Below are 12,469 nucleotides of genomic sequence, written 5' to 3'. Positions count from 1 at the left end.
TGGCCACCTACTTCTACCCCCTGACCTGCAGATGGGACGCTGGTATTCTCCAAAGCTTGGGTCCCAGCCTCCTCAAGGCACGATCTCTCGGCCAGCCATTTCCCTCATATTCTCAGATCTCCTCTCTGCCTTTACCCCTGAGATCCAGGCCTGCATTTCCTGTGGCCCCCAGATGTCACCACAGGGACGTCACATGGGCACATCCATCTCAAAATGACCAAAAGTAAACATACTGTTACCTATCCCTTCCTCAAACCTGTCCCTCACCCTGAGGAATTCACAGTTTCCATTATTGTGTCCTGAACAAACCACCATATAGATCTTACATTTGCCTCCAAATTAATCTATAAGCTTAATGAAATTCTGAGAAAAATATCAATATTCAAGAATAGATAAGACAGTTTGAATAAGAAAATTATGGGGTCGCCAGGCTCTTGCTACAAACTGATTGTAACGCCCTGGCAATTGTCACAGTGTGCAGTGATAGACAAAGAGCCAGAAGTCAGTCCCACGTATTAGAAAAATTTGATATACAAGCTGATTACATATCCATCGGGGTAAGGACAGACTGACTGCTCACTAAATGGTACTGGGACAACATGGCAAATGTAAAATCAGATCCCTATTTCACACCGTACACAAAAACAAATTCAAGAGGGTTTGAATACCTGGGGGTAAAAAGTAAAAGAGAAAAGTTTTAGAACAAAATATAGGAAGACTATCTTTCAGACACTAGAGTAGCACAAGATTTCTTAGGCACAAATCTTTAAAAAGCACAAGCCACGAAGGATGTCATTGATAAATCTGATTTCAACTAAAAGGTAAAGCTTCTGTACACAAAAGACAACACAAGCAGAATAAGGGCCACGGTTTGTGAAATATATTTGCAACCTACATACAGGTCAGAGGATGGCCATCCACAATATATAAATAACTCTTAAAAATCAACAAGAAAAACACAAGTCAAAGGAAGGTGGACAAAGGATTTGAAACAGAAATTCCCAAAGATGGAAACATGAGCACATGCAAGAAAAATGTGTTCAACCTCACTAGCTAGCAGTCAGGACAAGGTGTGTTAAAACAACGAGACATCATCAGATTGGCAAACATTGTACAGCTTGGCAACGGCGGGCATGGGGGTGATGAGGTTAAAAGAGAATTCTCAAATCCTGCTGGTGGGCATGCAAGCTGGCGCACATATTTCCACGCAATTCCATTTCTGGGCATATTCTTTGGACACACTGTGTACATGAGTCAACAGATCCAGAGTTATTTTATGCGTCATTATTCATAATAATAAAAAACTGGACACAGCCTACATGAGTATCACCAGAAGAATGGATACGTTACAGTAATACACAGGGACGCTCCACAGCAGCAAAAATGAATGAACTAGAGCCTTCTGTGTCAACACAGGCAAATCTCAGAAATCTAACGTTGGGCAAATAAGCAAGCTGCAGAAAATCTGCAAAACATGACTTATGCAGTTACAAAGCATGCAAGACCGTCTACGTGCAGATTTGTGACTCCTACTTAGTTGCGGGAGCCCTATCCCTCTGTTTTCCTAGCACGGTGTTTAATACACGGGAGGTGTCTGGCGAAGGTTTACAAAGTAAAGGAATACATGCACGAAATAACTTAATCACACAACCGTGGCCGTTAAGTGAAGGAGCAGAGAGAGGAGACACTAGAATCTTTGTGCACTAATTACGTGTGTGTGTGTGTGTGTGTGTGTGTGTGTGTGTGTGTGTGTGAGTGAGGCGGGGACTGTAGAAAGTATCGACTGGCCCCAGCTGCTATGGAGGAAGATTCTAAAGGTTCTCCTTTAGGCGCTGGAAAATTACACAACCTGGGGGAGCTGGGGAAGGTGAGAAGCATTTGGAGAAGGGTGGAGCCTAGCATGCTTGTGTGCACACACGAAAGATCAAAGAAGCAATAGAAAGAAAAGCAACATATCCAGTGACCCGGTAAACCCGACTTTATATAACACGCAGCCGCCTGATTCATGAGAGACCTGTAAGAAAGAAAACAGCCAAAGCGTGTTTCTGTGAGGCTGGCCTGGCAGCAGCCGTGAAAGCAGAAGGTCCCTCCTCCCCCTGGAGTGTTCTGCCGTGCGGCGCTGTCATGGGGCACGGCATCCCAGTGCCACGCTCTGCTCGGAGCTCTCGCGTCCCCCCGTCCCTCCTGGGCCCTGTGGCTTTTAGCTTCCACCCCCTCCTGCCAGCTCCGGTCTGTGCCAGAGGCGGCAGGTGGACACCCATTCTGTAATTATCACCACGGCCAGGCGTCTGGGACCTTTCCCTCGTCACCCAGTGATTCATCTGTGACGCTCATTGATGATCCTGCGCCGCTCGGACCAAGACGGGCCCATCGGAAAGTCGGAAAAGGAGAAACCACAGCATCGCTGCAAATCGCCGTTTCGTGCATAATTGAACTCCACTTATGTCATTCTTTCAAGCGTTTCGAGTCATTTACAAAGACAAATGGATACCATGCGGTAGCCCTCTAATTAGAAGGGCTTCCCCACAGAAGGGTTTTTGGAAGATACGCCTAACACTGCTGCTCAGTGAGTGCTGTCACCAATCCCCATAATTGTGTGGATCATTCAAGCTCCCAGAGAGGACGCCCAGCCGAACTCTGGGTGCTCAACCTGCTTTCCCAAAAAACATCACCCACCCCTGACACGAGTCCAGGGTGGAGTGAAGAGAGAAACAGCAGGTGAAGATCCTGAAAGTTGGGATCTGCGTGGGTCAGTGACTCCCCTGGGTACCGCCCCCTCTCTGTCACCCCAGTCGATGCACCGGTCCCTCCCTTGAACACGCACATTCACGGCGGAGGGGGCATCCGCTCCAGATCCTGAGTCTCGCTGCCCAGTGACGGCAGAGCCCAGTCAACCTACACAAGTTTTACGGAGCTCCCTGACACTCCTTCCCAAAAGCCCGGCATCCAGCAGAGGACATGGGGATCAGGCAAAGTGTGATCAGGGAGAGGGAAGGAAGAATTTCCAAATCCACTGAGCTTGCCATAGGTGAGGGCAACAGAAGGGTAGTACTTGCCTCTTTTAAAAGCGACGGCAACACCTGAGAATCGTCCCAAATGGCAAAACGTCCTCACCCAGACAACCAGCTAGGCATTTAAAAATCACCCTGTGAATCTTTATCGGCTTGCGTATCCAGGTCCCACAGGAGGCCAGACAGGCAGGCAGGGAGTCAGCACTGACAAACAGCTTTGGGTGGGGAGAACGTTGCTTATCTTTTTTTAAATTTTTTTTTAATGTTTACTTATTTTGGAGAAAGAGACAGAATGCGAGTGGGTTAGGGGCAGAGAGGGAGGGAGACGCAGAATCCGAAGCAGCTCCAGGCCCTGAGCTGTCAGCACAGAGCGCGACGCGGGGCTCGAACTCCCAAGCCGCGAGATCATGACCTGAGCCGAAGTCGGACGCTCAACCGACTGAGCCCCCCAGGCGCCCCGAGAACGTTGCTTATCTTTAGAGAGGATCATTTGCTCACAGTGCACGCCAGAACTGATCCTGTTTTTCGTGATGTGAAAAGAGGTTTGTGAATCTGTTACGGGTAAGGGTTAGGGCCTGCTGTTGTTATAATCACTCCTGCCAACATAAATTCCTGAAGGTCTTACCTGCATCCTGGTTGTTTGTGTTTGTTTCCCTTCCTTTAACTTAAAACCACCTGACAATATCTTGTCCATTTATTTTCTTGACTATCTGCCTTTAGAGATTAATTTGTTGTGCTGGTGAAAGCAGTCCCGTTAATCTATTTTAGAGACTCGGACCACTGCTCTTGGACTAATTATTTTGTACCCAAATCCTCACCTTTATTTGTACACGGCAGAACAGTTCGTTGGCCCTCACCGTATTCAACCGTGCTGGCATTTAATTCTTCCTTCATTTACTAACAGGCCTCTTAGAACCTGTACACTTGCTACTCAGAAATGTCAACTAAAATCCACATAAATGATCCCACCACAGTAAATAATCAGTGGAGGAAATCCAGCACAATTATAATCTCTTACTTTATAATCACTAGGAAAGCTAACTTGATCGAGGGTCCCATTAGCAATGAGGGAGAATATTATTTGCTACAAACACCTGAATCTTGTTAAGATGAAATCTTACTGAATTTACAAACTGTGAGGTTTGTTTTTTAATGGTGACTCCCTTTGCTAAAGATACAGAAGTCCAAAAGCCAAGTGTCAAATTGCCTTTAATTCGTGTTCTTTCTTCCGTCCAGATAAGTCTAAACACAAGAAGAGAATGTGGCACTATTTATAACTGGGGTTGATCAGCTTTTAAAACATGATCATTCATTCTGAATGTAATGAAAAAAGAAAAGGTCATAAAATCACAATCAGACATTCAAAAATGCCAACCATTTAATTTTTTTTAACGTTTATTCATTTTTGAGAGAGAGACAGAGAGCGAGCGGGGGAGGGGCAGAGAGAGAGGGAGACACAGAATCTGAAGCAGGCTCCAGGCTCTGAGCTCTCAGCACAGAGCCCGGCGCAGGGCTCGAACCCACGAACTGCAAGACCGTGACCTGAGCCGAAGTCGGACACCCAACCGATTGAACCACCCAGGCTCCCTGAAAATGCCAACCACTTAAAGGTCCACTGTCCTTTAAAGCCTGTATGTCCTCCATCATGCGTTTTTAAAAAACAACAATCATTAATTACTGGGGGAAAAGCATCCAAAGCAAGACCCATGGGGCTCTTCCTATAATAGCAGCTCCTTCTTTCCTTGGGTCACAATTATTGCTGTCATCATCATTTTCACTATTTTCACGGTTATTCTGCTTCTAAGAGCATGTAGTAAAGAATTTCACTTGCCCAGAAAGAGGGCTAGTCTCTGCCCTCAGCTCCTGGAGGGTTCTAAGCTCTTAGAATGTCTGCTTGACAAAAGTGTCTTTGTTTACCTGGGGGCCTCGGGCCATGCTGGAGAGTCTAACAAGGTGACTTAGGGTGGGGGCTTTGGGTCATCTGATGTCAGCTCATTATACCAAGGGACTGGAGACTGAAGTCGGCCACGTGGGCAGTCTACTGTGTCTCTGTGACCAAGTCCCAATAAAACCTCTGAGCGTCAAGGCTCAGGTGAATTTCCCTGGTTTTGCCAATACTCTGAACACATTGTCATACATCAGAGCTGAGAGAATCAATACTCTCCAGGACTCCGCCAAAAAAGGACAGCTGGAGACTCTGTGTTTGGAACTTTGCTGGACTGTGCCCCACATACCCTTCCCTTGGCTGATTTTCATCTGTAACCATGACTGTACAAAAATGAAATTATGGGCATAGAAACTCTCAGTGAGTGCCATGGGTCCTTCCGGAAAATTATCAAACATTAGCATGGTCTTAGTGACCCCTAAACTTACCATTGGTGTCAGAAGTGAGGATGGGCTTATAGACTGCTCCCTAACTTTGCAGAGTGCTGAATAAAGACCAAAAAAGAAATGCAGAGGTTTGCTCTATGACTGCATGCCTTTGGAAAGTTTACCTAACCCTCCTGGGTTGATTTTCCTCCATGAAGACAATCTCTTTTTTATTATTATTATTATTATTTTTTAATGTTTATTTTTGAGTTGGGGGGAAGGGTTCAAGAGAGAGGGAGACACAGAATCTGAAGCAGGCTCCAGGCTCTGAGCTGTCAGCACAGAACCCAATGTGGGGCTCGAACTCACAAACCATGAGATCATGACCTGAGTTGAAGTCGGACGCTTAACTGGCTGGGCCACCCAGGTGCCCCTCCGTGAAGACCATCTTAATCAGATTTAAAAATATTCCAGAGAGGAGCTTGTGCTGACCTAGTAAGAATTCACAAAAAGGCAGTGAGGAATAGACAGAGCACAGGGTGTAGACTCAAATGTGGGTCCAAATGCTAGGTCCAGCACAACCTGGCTTCTTCTCCCTGGGCAGAGGGGTCCTGGTGCATAAAAAGCCCTCGTGAAAGTGTGCGATCAACTGGCATACTGGGATCAAAATCCTTTTGGCTACTTGGAAAAGTTACTCTTCTTTCTGATCAGTAAACCCCAATCCTTTATTACCCACCTGCCTAATTACGCTAAAACATAGTAAGGCTCTCCTAGCCAATGGCTACAACCACTAGAATGTCATTTGCATTGATTCCAGGCTTACTTCGAAAGCTCCCAGTTCGCTCACTGTTCAGAAACATTGTTCTCAAGGTGACAGCTTCCAAAGGGCGTATTTCAACTCATTCATCCAGCATTCAAGCTCTCTTCCTCATCCCAGCTCCAAATTGCAGTCTTTTTGGAGGAAACCCCATGAGAGCCCGGAAGAAAAGGTTCCTCTGCAGGGGGGCACTATGACCCATTTAAACAGAGTGAAATGGCCACTTCCGTGGATTTATCAAGTATGGATCCCCTGAAATCACATTCCATTCGGCAATTTGGTAACTCACTTAGAAAATCATGGGATAGGTAGACACCCTGGCAATTCTGTCCTTTTATTCTGATTTTAATACCCTTTAAGCACTTCATTCTCACCATAGTTAACTGTGAACTTAAGAGAGGCTTTTTTTTTTATTTTTTAAATTTTTTTTTTTTTTCAACGTTTTTTATTTATTTTTGGGACAGAGAGAGACATAGCATGAACGGGGGAGGGGCAGAGAGAGAGGGAGACACAGAATCAGAAACAGGCTCCAGGCTCCGAGCCATCAGCCCAGAGCCTGACGCGGGGCTCGAACTCATGGACCGTGAGATCGCGACCTGGCTGAAGTCGGACGCTTAACCGACTGCGCCACCCAGGCGCCCCTGTTTGTTTATTTATTTTGAGAGAGAGAGAGAGAGAGAGAGAGCATGAGTGAGGGAGGGGCAGAGAGACAGAGAAAAAGAATCCCAAGCAGGCTCCGCGATATCAGCACAGAGCCCAACACGGGCCTCCATCTCATGACCTTGAGATCATGACCTGAGCTGAAATCAAGAGTCAGACGCTTCACCTACTGAGCTACTCAGCTGCCCCGAGAGACTGTTTTTTAAATGGACACACAGGTTCACCGCTTTATTGAAGTCCCTAGATTAGTTACAGGCACATAGATGTTCAACAAACATTTGCTGAGCAAACGAAAATGCCAAGGTGTGTGTCCTCTAGTCGCAAATAGCCTGTGTTATAAATATCCAGTTTATATTTTGTCTCCACTGCAATCAGCTCAGAACAGGAGCTCCGAGGGCTTCCATGCACCTCCATGTAGACGTAACTGAACCATGTTTTGCAGGACAGGTTGAAATGCTAAATGGAGACAGAGCTGATGTGAGCAGGATAAGTTAACAATGGCGCCCACAGAAGTTGGTCAGAAAAGCAAGATGGAGTCACCATGATACCACAGAGAAAGGAGATCCCGCCTTCTTCCCATTGACACAGGGAGAACAACCAAGCAGGCCTGACTTTTGAGAAATGTCGGTCAATTTCTATTTGCGAACCATGATTACACATCCATTTCCTGCACTATCCTGGTTCCATGACATTTCCATGACCCAGACAATTACTGGAACCCAATGAGATGCCTCTCACCACCTACTCACAGACTTAGTCATCCTGCATAAAACCCTGACGCCTATCGACCTACGGACTCTGATTGCTGAAATCATATGTAACATCGTAACCTCTCTTTCAAATAATGAAATAAATGCACAGGAAAAAAATATGATGTTTATCAGAGAGCAATGGCGCAGCCACTGTCAACTATAAAAAGAGACGTTTACAAGTACACTGACTGGACTGACAAGTCCCCTAATAGATGGTAAGACAGAGCCCTCGAGCCCGTATTAAATACATTTTCTGTCCACCATATCAGTACAAGGGAAGTGCTCCTATGTGACCCTAAGATTTAAAAACCATGCAGTGTAGGAGTGAAAAGTAAGAAAAGAAGCTCTTTTCTAGCCCGGCTAACTGGCCCCAACACCTTACCTCAGAGTTCTCTGATGTCCACCCAGCTGTCACTACTGATCACTCAAACCCATGTAAGAACCAAAATTAAATTACTCCTTCTCTTCTTGCATTCTATAGAAACCTTATTTTTCTACATTTGAATCGGCTCTATTTTAATGGCACCCACATCAGAAATGGCACTTACTCAAGGGGAAAAAATTAAAACACCATTCTTACCAATCAATCACAAACACCACAAACAGTGTGGTGACGACAATTATGTTGCTATGTTTTGAAGGGTCCGAGTCGGAAAAGATGTGCGCATCAAGGGTCCACAGTTGGGAATGTGAACCGAAATTGGGAAAATACAAGTTCTTTTCTGATTAGCCAGGCTCCCACATAAAATGAAACCATGGGCCCAAAGCATATGACATGAAATTAGCACATTCTGTAAGGTGTACTCTTCAAATTGAATAATTCAAGAATATCATCCTTGATGAACTGGGGCATTTTGCATGTTTAATATGTAATGGAGAAGTAATACCTTATAAAGAACCAGACTCACCTAACATGCTTACCTTGACTTCTCCAATTATTAACTATATTACCTCGGGCAAGTGACAAAGCCCTTCTATGTCTCAAATTCCTTACCCGATAACAATTCCTCAACCTCACAGCTTTGTTGGGAAGAAGAAATAAGTTCATACATGTCATCTATTTAGATCAGTCCCTGGCATATGCTTAATTATTCAGCTATTATTATTGTTACCGCTAAAAATATTATCAGTGCAAAACCATCAGAGAGGAGGAAACGGAGGCTCAGACAAGTTGAGAGAATTACTTAAAGTCACACACACACGTAGTGCTGGTGTTGACATAACACTCTGGTCTTGAAGTCCAGTCTTCCCACCACCCACCCCCCCCTCTGCAAAGAGGCTATAAATAAATATCCCCGAATCAGCAACGACGTCTTCCTTACATTTCTAACTTCAAAGTGACATAAAATTGTATGCAAAATCCTTTGATCAAAAAATAGCACCTCCAGAGAGGACTCTTTTAAAAAGAACATCATTAATTGGTAGGCACTTAGTTGAGATAGGACAAAGTCCTTTAATGTCCTAAATGTGTTGTCACGTAGTTTAGGAAGCCAGACGGGGGGGAAAGAAAGAGCACAAGATCGGGTGTCAGAAACTCGGGGTTGAATCCTCCCTTTACTCACTGCTGTGAAGTCACAGACAAGATAACCCAACTTCCTTCTTCAAGTGCTTGTGAGGGTTAGATAAGATAACGCTTGTCACTGCAATGCGAACTCCAGAGCTTTGGAAAAATCATAAGCTGTGGTTTTTATCGTCACAAGGCAGGTGCCAACCTTGTCTGGAATGACCCTTTAATGGATGAGTGAACTTATCTGCAGTTCCTTAGCATTTCACACCATTTCCATCTCCAGAAACCATGAGCTAGAGAACACACAGATGTTCGCTTGTCAACTCCCCTGCCTTTCCTACTTTCTTCCTTTAGAACTCCAAAGAACATCCAAATATTACATGCTTTCATCTCTTAAACCTCCTTATAAAAACCAGATGAGGAATACTGTTGTTCTGGGGGAAGCAAGACTCGCCGTCTTCACTTAACTGCCGGGCTGTTCACAAGTGTGAATATTTTGCTTCCCAGATATTCCAACAACTGGAGGCGAATAGGGCCCGTGAAAGTGCAACCTTCCTTACCTAACTACCAGAGCCTGAACTGTCCCCCTAGGACAAGAAGTAAAGAAGGTTAATGATTCAGTGAGTAACTGACATGTCTACACCTACCAGTCTAGATCCACTCTTGGCAGCTACCCTACCACTCCCAACTAACACGTTAATTCAGCGACACAATCCGTCACCTTTCTGATGACTAAATCCTAATGACCTAATGGCTAAATCCTACTATTCTTGTCTAACCTTTCACAACAATTTAATGTAAGTTTCCAAATAGCTTCTTATCTTAACCCTTATGTTAATTCCCAAAGTAATTATAAATCAAGAAGCTCTTTTCCCAAAAGAGTTCGTGGTGAGGTTGCTTGCCTCCATCCTGTCCTTGCTTCCAGAAGGCCTCTAATCAAAGTATCAACTCTTCAAGGAATTTAGAAAGTCAAACTCTTAAAAAAAAAAAAAATCTCTCCAGTAGAAAGCTGTCCAAATAGTGACATTTTGAGTAGTCCCCTTGTTCTGTACACACACATAGCGCCGAAAAAAAAATCTGGTTTGCAACCTGGTCACTCCACAGTGAGACCCGCCAATGGACAAGCTGTGCTCACACTACAACAGATTCAATCAGCTTACTGGCTCCTAACACTCAAACATGGACACACTGCCAAAAGTCAGCAGAGACAAATAAAAACAGAAAGAAAAAAGGTGAGATTCAGAGAAGACAGAGACGATGCAGAGAACCGAAAAATCTTAAAAGCAAAAACAAAGAAATCAAACATTTGATTAATATTCCCAAAGAGAAAAGAAATGCATCAACAAAACAAGAAATATGCAAACAGAAAATGCACCCACAAAACAAGAAATATGGAAACAAAATAGTGAACAGAGATCAAGAACGTGCTCTTGAATATTAAAAATAACACAGCTGAAATTTTAAAATATCACTAAAAAGACTGGAAGATAAAGTCAGAGATATCTTCCAGAAAGTAGAAAAAAAAATAAAGGAGATGGGACAACAAAAGGAAAAAGATAAGAAATTAGAGGCTCCATCCAGGAGATATAATATCTATATAACAGGAGAGACAGTATTATAGGATAGTAAGGAAGAAATTAATAAAAATCACAATAAATAAATAATAAATAATAATTTTTTAAGAGCTGAAAGACATAGGTCTTCAGACTAAAAGAGCTTGCAAAGTACCCAGCCATGAATTAAAAATGGACCCACACTGGGGCACCTGGGTGGCTCAGTCAGTTAAGTACCCAACTTGGGCTCAGGTCACGATCTCACAGTTTCTGAGCTCAAGCCCCACGTTGGGCTCTGTGCTGATGGCTCAGAGCCTAGAGCCTGCTTAGGATTCTGTGTTTCACTCTTTCTCTGCCCCTTCCCCTCTCGTGTTCTGTCTCTCTTTCTCTCTCAAAAATAAATAAGCATTAAAAAAAAAAAAAAAGAGGACCCACACTAAAGCATATCACTGTAAAATTTCAAGGTAAGGAGATAATCCTAAAAGTTAATTGAGGGGGGAAATACAGGTCACATACAAAGGTCTGAGAATGGAAGTGACATCAGACTTTTTAATACTAGAAATGACAAAATTTCTAGTATTAAGGTGATGACTTAAATTTGAGGGTTTTTTTGTTTGTTTTCTTAAGTTTATTTATTTTGAGAGAGAGAGAAAGAGAGACAGAGAGCGAGTAGGGGAGGGGCAGACAGAGAAGGAAAGAAAGAATCCCTAGCAGGTTCTACACTGTCAGCACAGAGCCCTGCATGGGACTCAATCCCATGAACCATGCAATCATGACCTGAGCCAAGATCAGGAGTTGGACACTTAACCAACTAAGCCACCCAGGTGCCCCTTAAAATTGAGTTTTAATAATGACTTTTATCCCAGAATTCTATGCCATCCAAACTATTCATCAAGATGCATTTTCATACATGTAAAGATTCCAAAAATTTACCTTCTATTCATCCTTTCCCAAAAAGCTACTAGATGATGTACTCCCACAGAAATGAGTAACACTGAGATTTAAGAAACAAAGCATCTAACAAACAGAACAGCAGTGAACAGAAATCTCAGTACAGTTAGCTACTCAGTAGATCCAGAGAATAACTCCTCCAGATTGTTTCATAGGAGTGTCAAGAGGAAAGTCTGGGGTGGGGGCATAGTAATGATGGGTTTGAGCATACAGAAAATATACTACATGTTTGACAAAGATCGTGGAGAGTTCAACAAAAAATAGCAATAGGTACTAGACAAGATAAAAGACAAGATAGTTATCAATTCCAGGAAAAACAAAGGGTTATACCACAAAGGAGCCATGGTCATATTTCACTGTTTGGCTTAGCCCTGAAAAATATTTCTTTAAATCATAATAGTATAAACCTTGACCACTGATTCAACAAAATACTGGTCAATAACTTTATTAAGGGGATGGGAGAAAATAAATTTTGCAGACAGTGAAAGAACTACCATATTTCCCCTTAAGCCACTAAATGAAAAAAAAATAATAAATGAATATTTGGGGATATAAGAATAAATAATAGGAAAACAGCCTATACAAATATATATATATATATATATTTGTATATACATATACATCCTGTAATATATATATATATACAAATATATAAGTCCTGTAATATATATATATATACACAAATATATAAATATAAAATATATACCTTTAGGAAGAGGAACTCAGGGATGGGAAAGGCAATGTTATTTTTTCTTTATAAGCCTAATTGTATCTTTGGCTTTCAAAACTATGAATATATATTACATTAATTAAAAAATATATTTAATAACTTTAGTTTTTAAAATTAAAATTAAAAATCTCTGAATGTGAGATGCAATCAACGTAAAGGAAACAGAAATTATAAGATT

General features: G+C 42.8%; 1 protein-coding gene and 2 long non-coding RNA genes across 3 annotated transcripts in view; 1 reads left to right on the top strand and 2 right to left on the bottom strand.

Annotated features, from left to right (window-relative positions):
* LOC145715509 (uncharacterized) overlaps positions 1 to 12,469 on the bottom strand; it is a 464,377-nt gene that overhangs the window by 127,192 nt on the left and 324,716 nt on the right. The window lies entirely within an intron of this gene.
* PPP1R14C (protein phosphatase 1 regulatory inhibitor subunit 14C) overlaps positions 1 to 12,469 on the bottom strand; it is an 89,477-nt gene that overhangs the window by 15,063 nt on the left and 61,945 nt on the right. The window lies entirely within an intron of this gene.
* On the top strand, positions 6,792 to 12,026 carry LOC144616435 (uncharacterized). Its single transcript, XR_014137732.1, has 3 exons — positions 6,792 to 7,107; positions 7,179 to 10,077; positions 10,120 to 12,026. It is a non-coding gene; the product is annotated as an uncharacterized LOC144616435 (long non-coding RNA).

Source organism: Panthera onca, chromosome B2 (genome assembly GCF_046562875.1).
Source record: "Panthera onca isolate mPanOnc1 chromosome B2, mPanOnc1 haplotype 2, whole genome shotgun sequence".
Lineage (NCBI taxonomy): Eukaryota > Metazoa > Chordata > Mammalia > Carnivora > Felidae > Panthera > Panthera onca.
The sequence above is the reverse complement of the archived record's forward strand: the minus strand, read 5'-3'. Positions and strand labels throughout refer to the sequence as shown.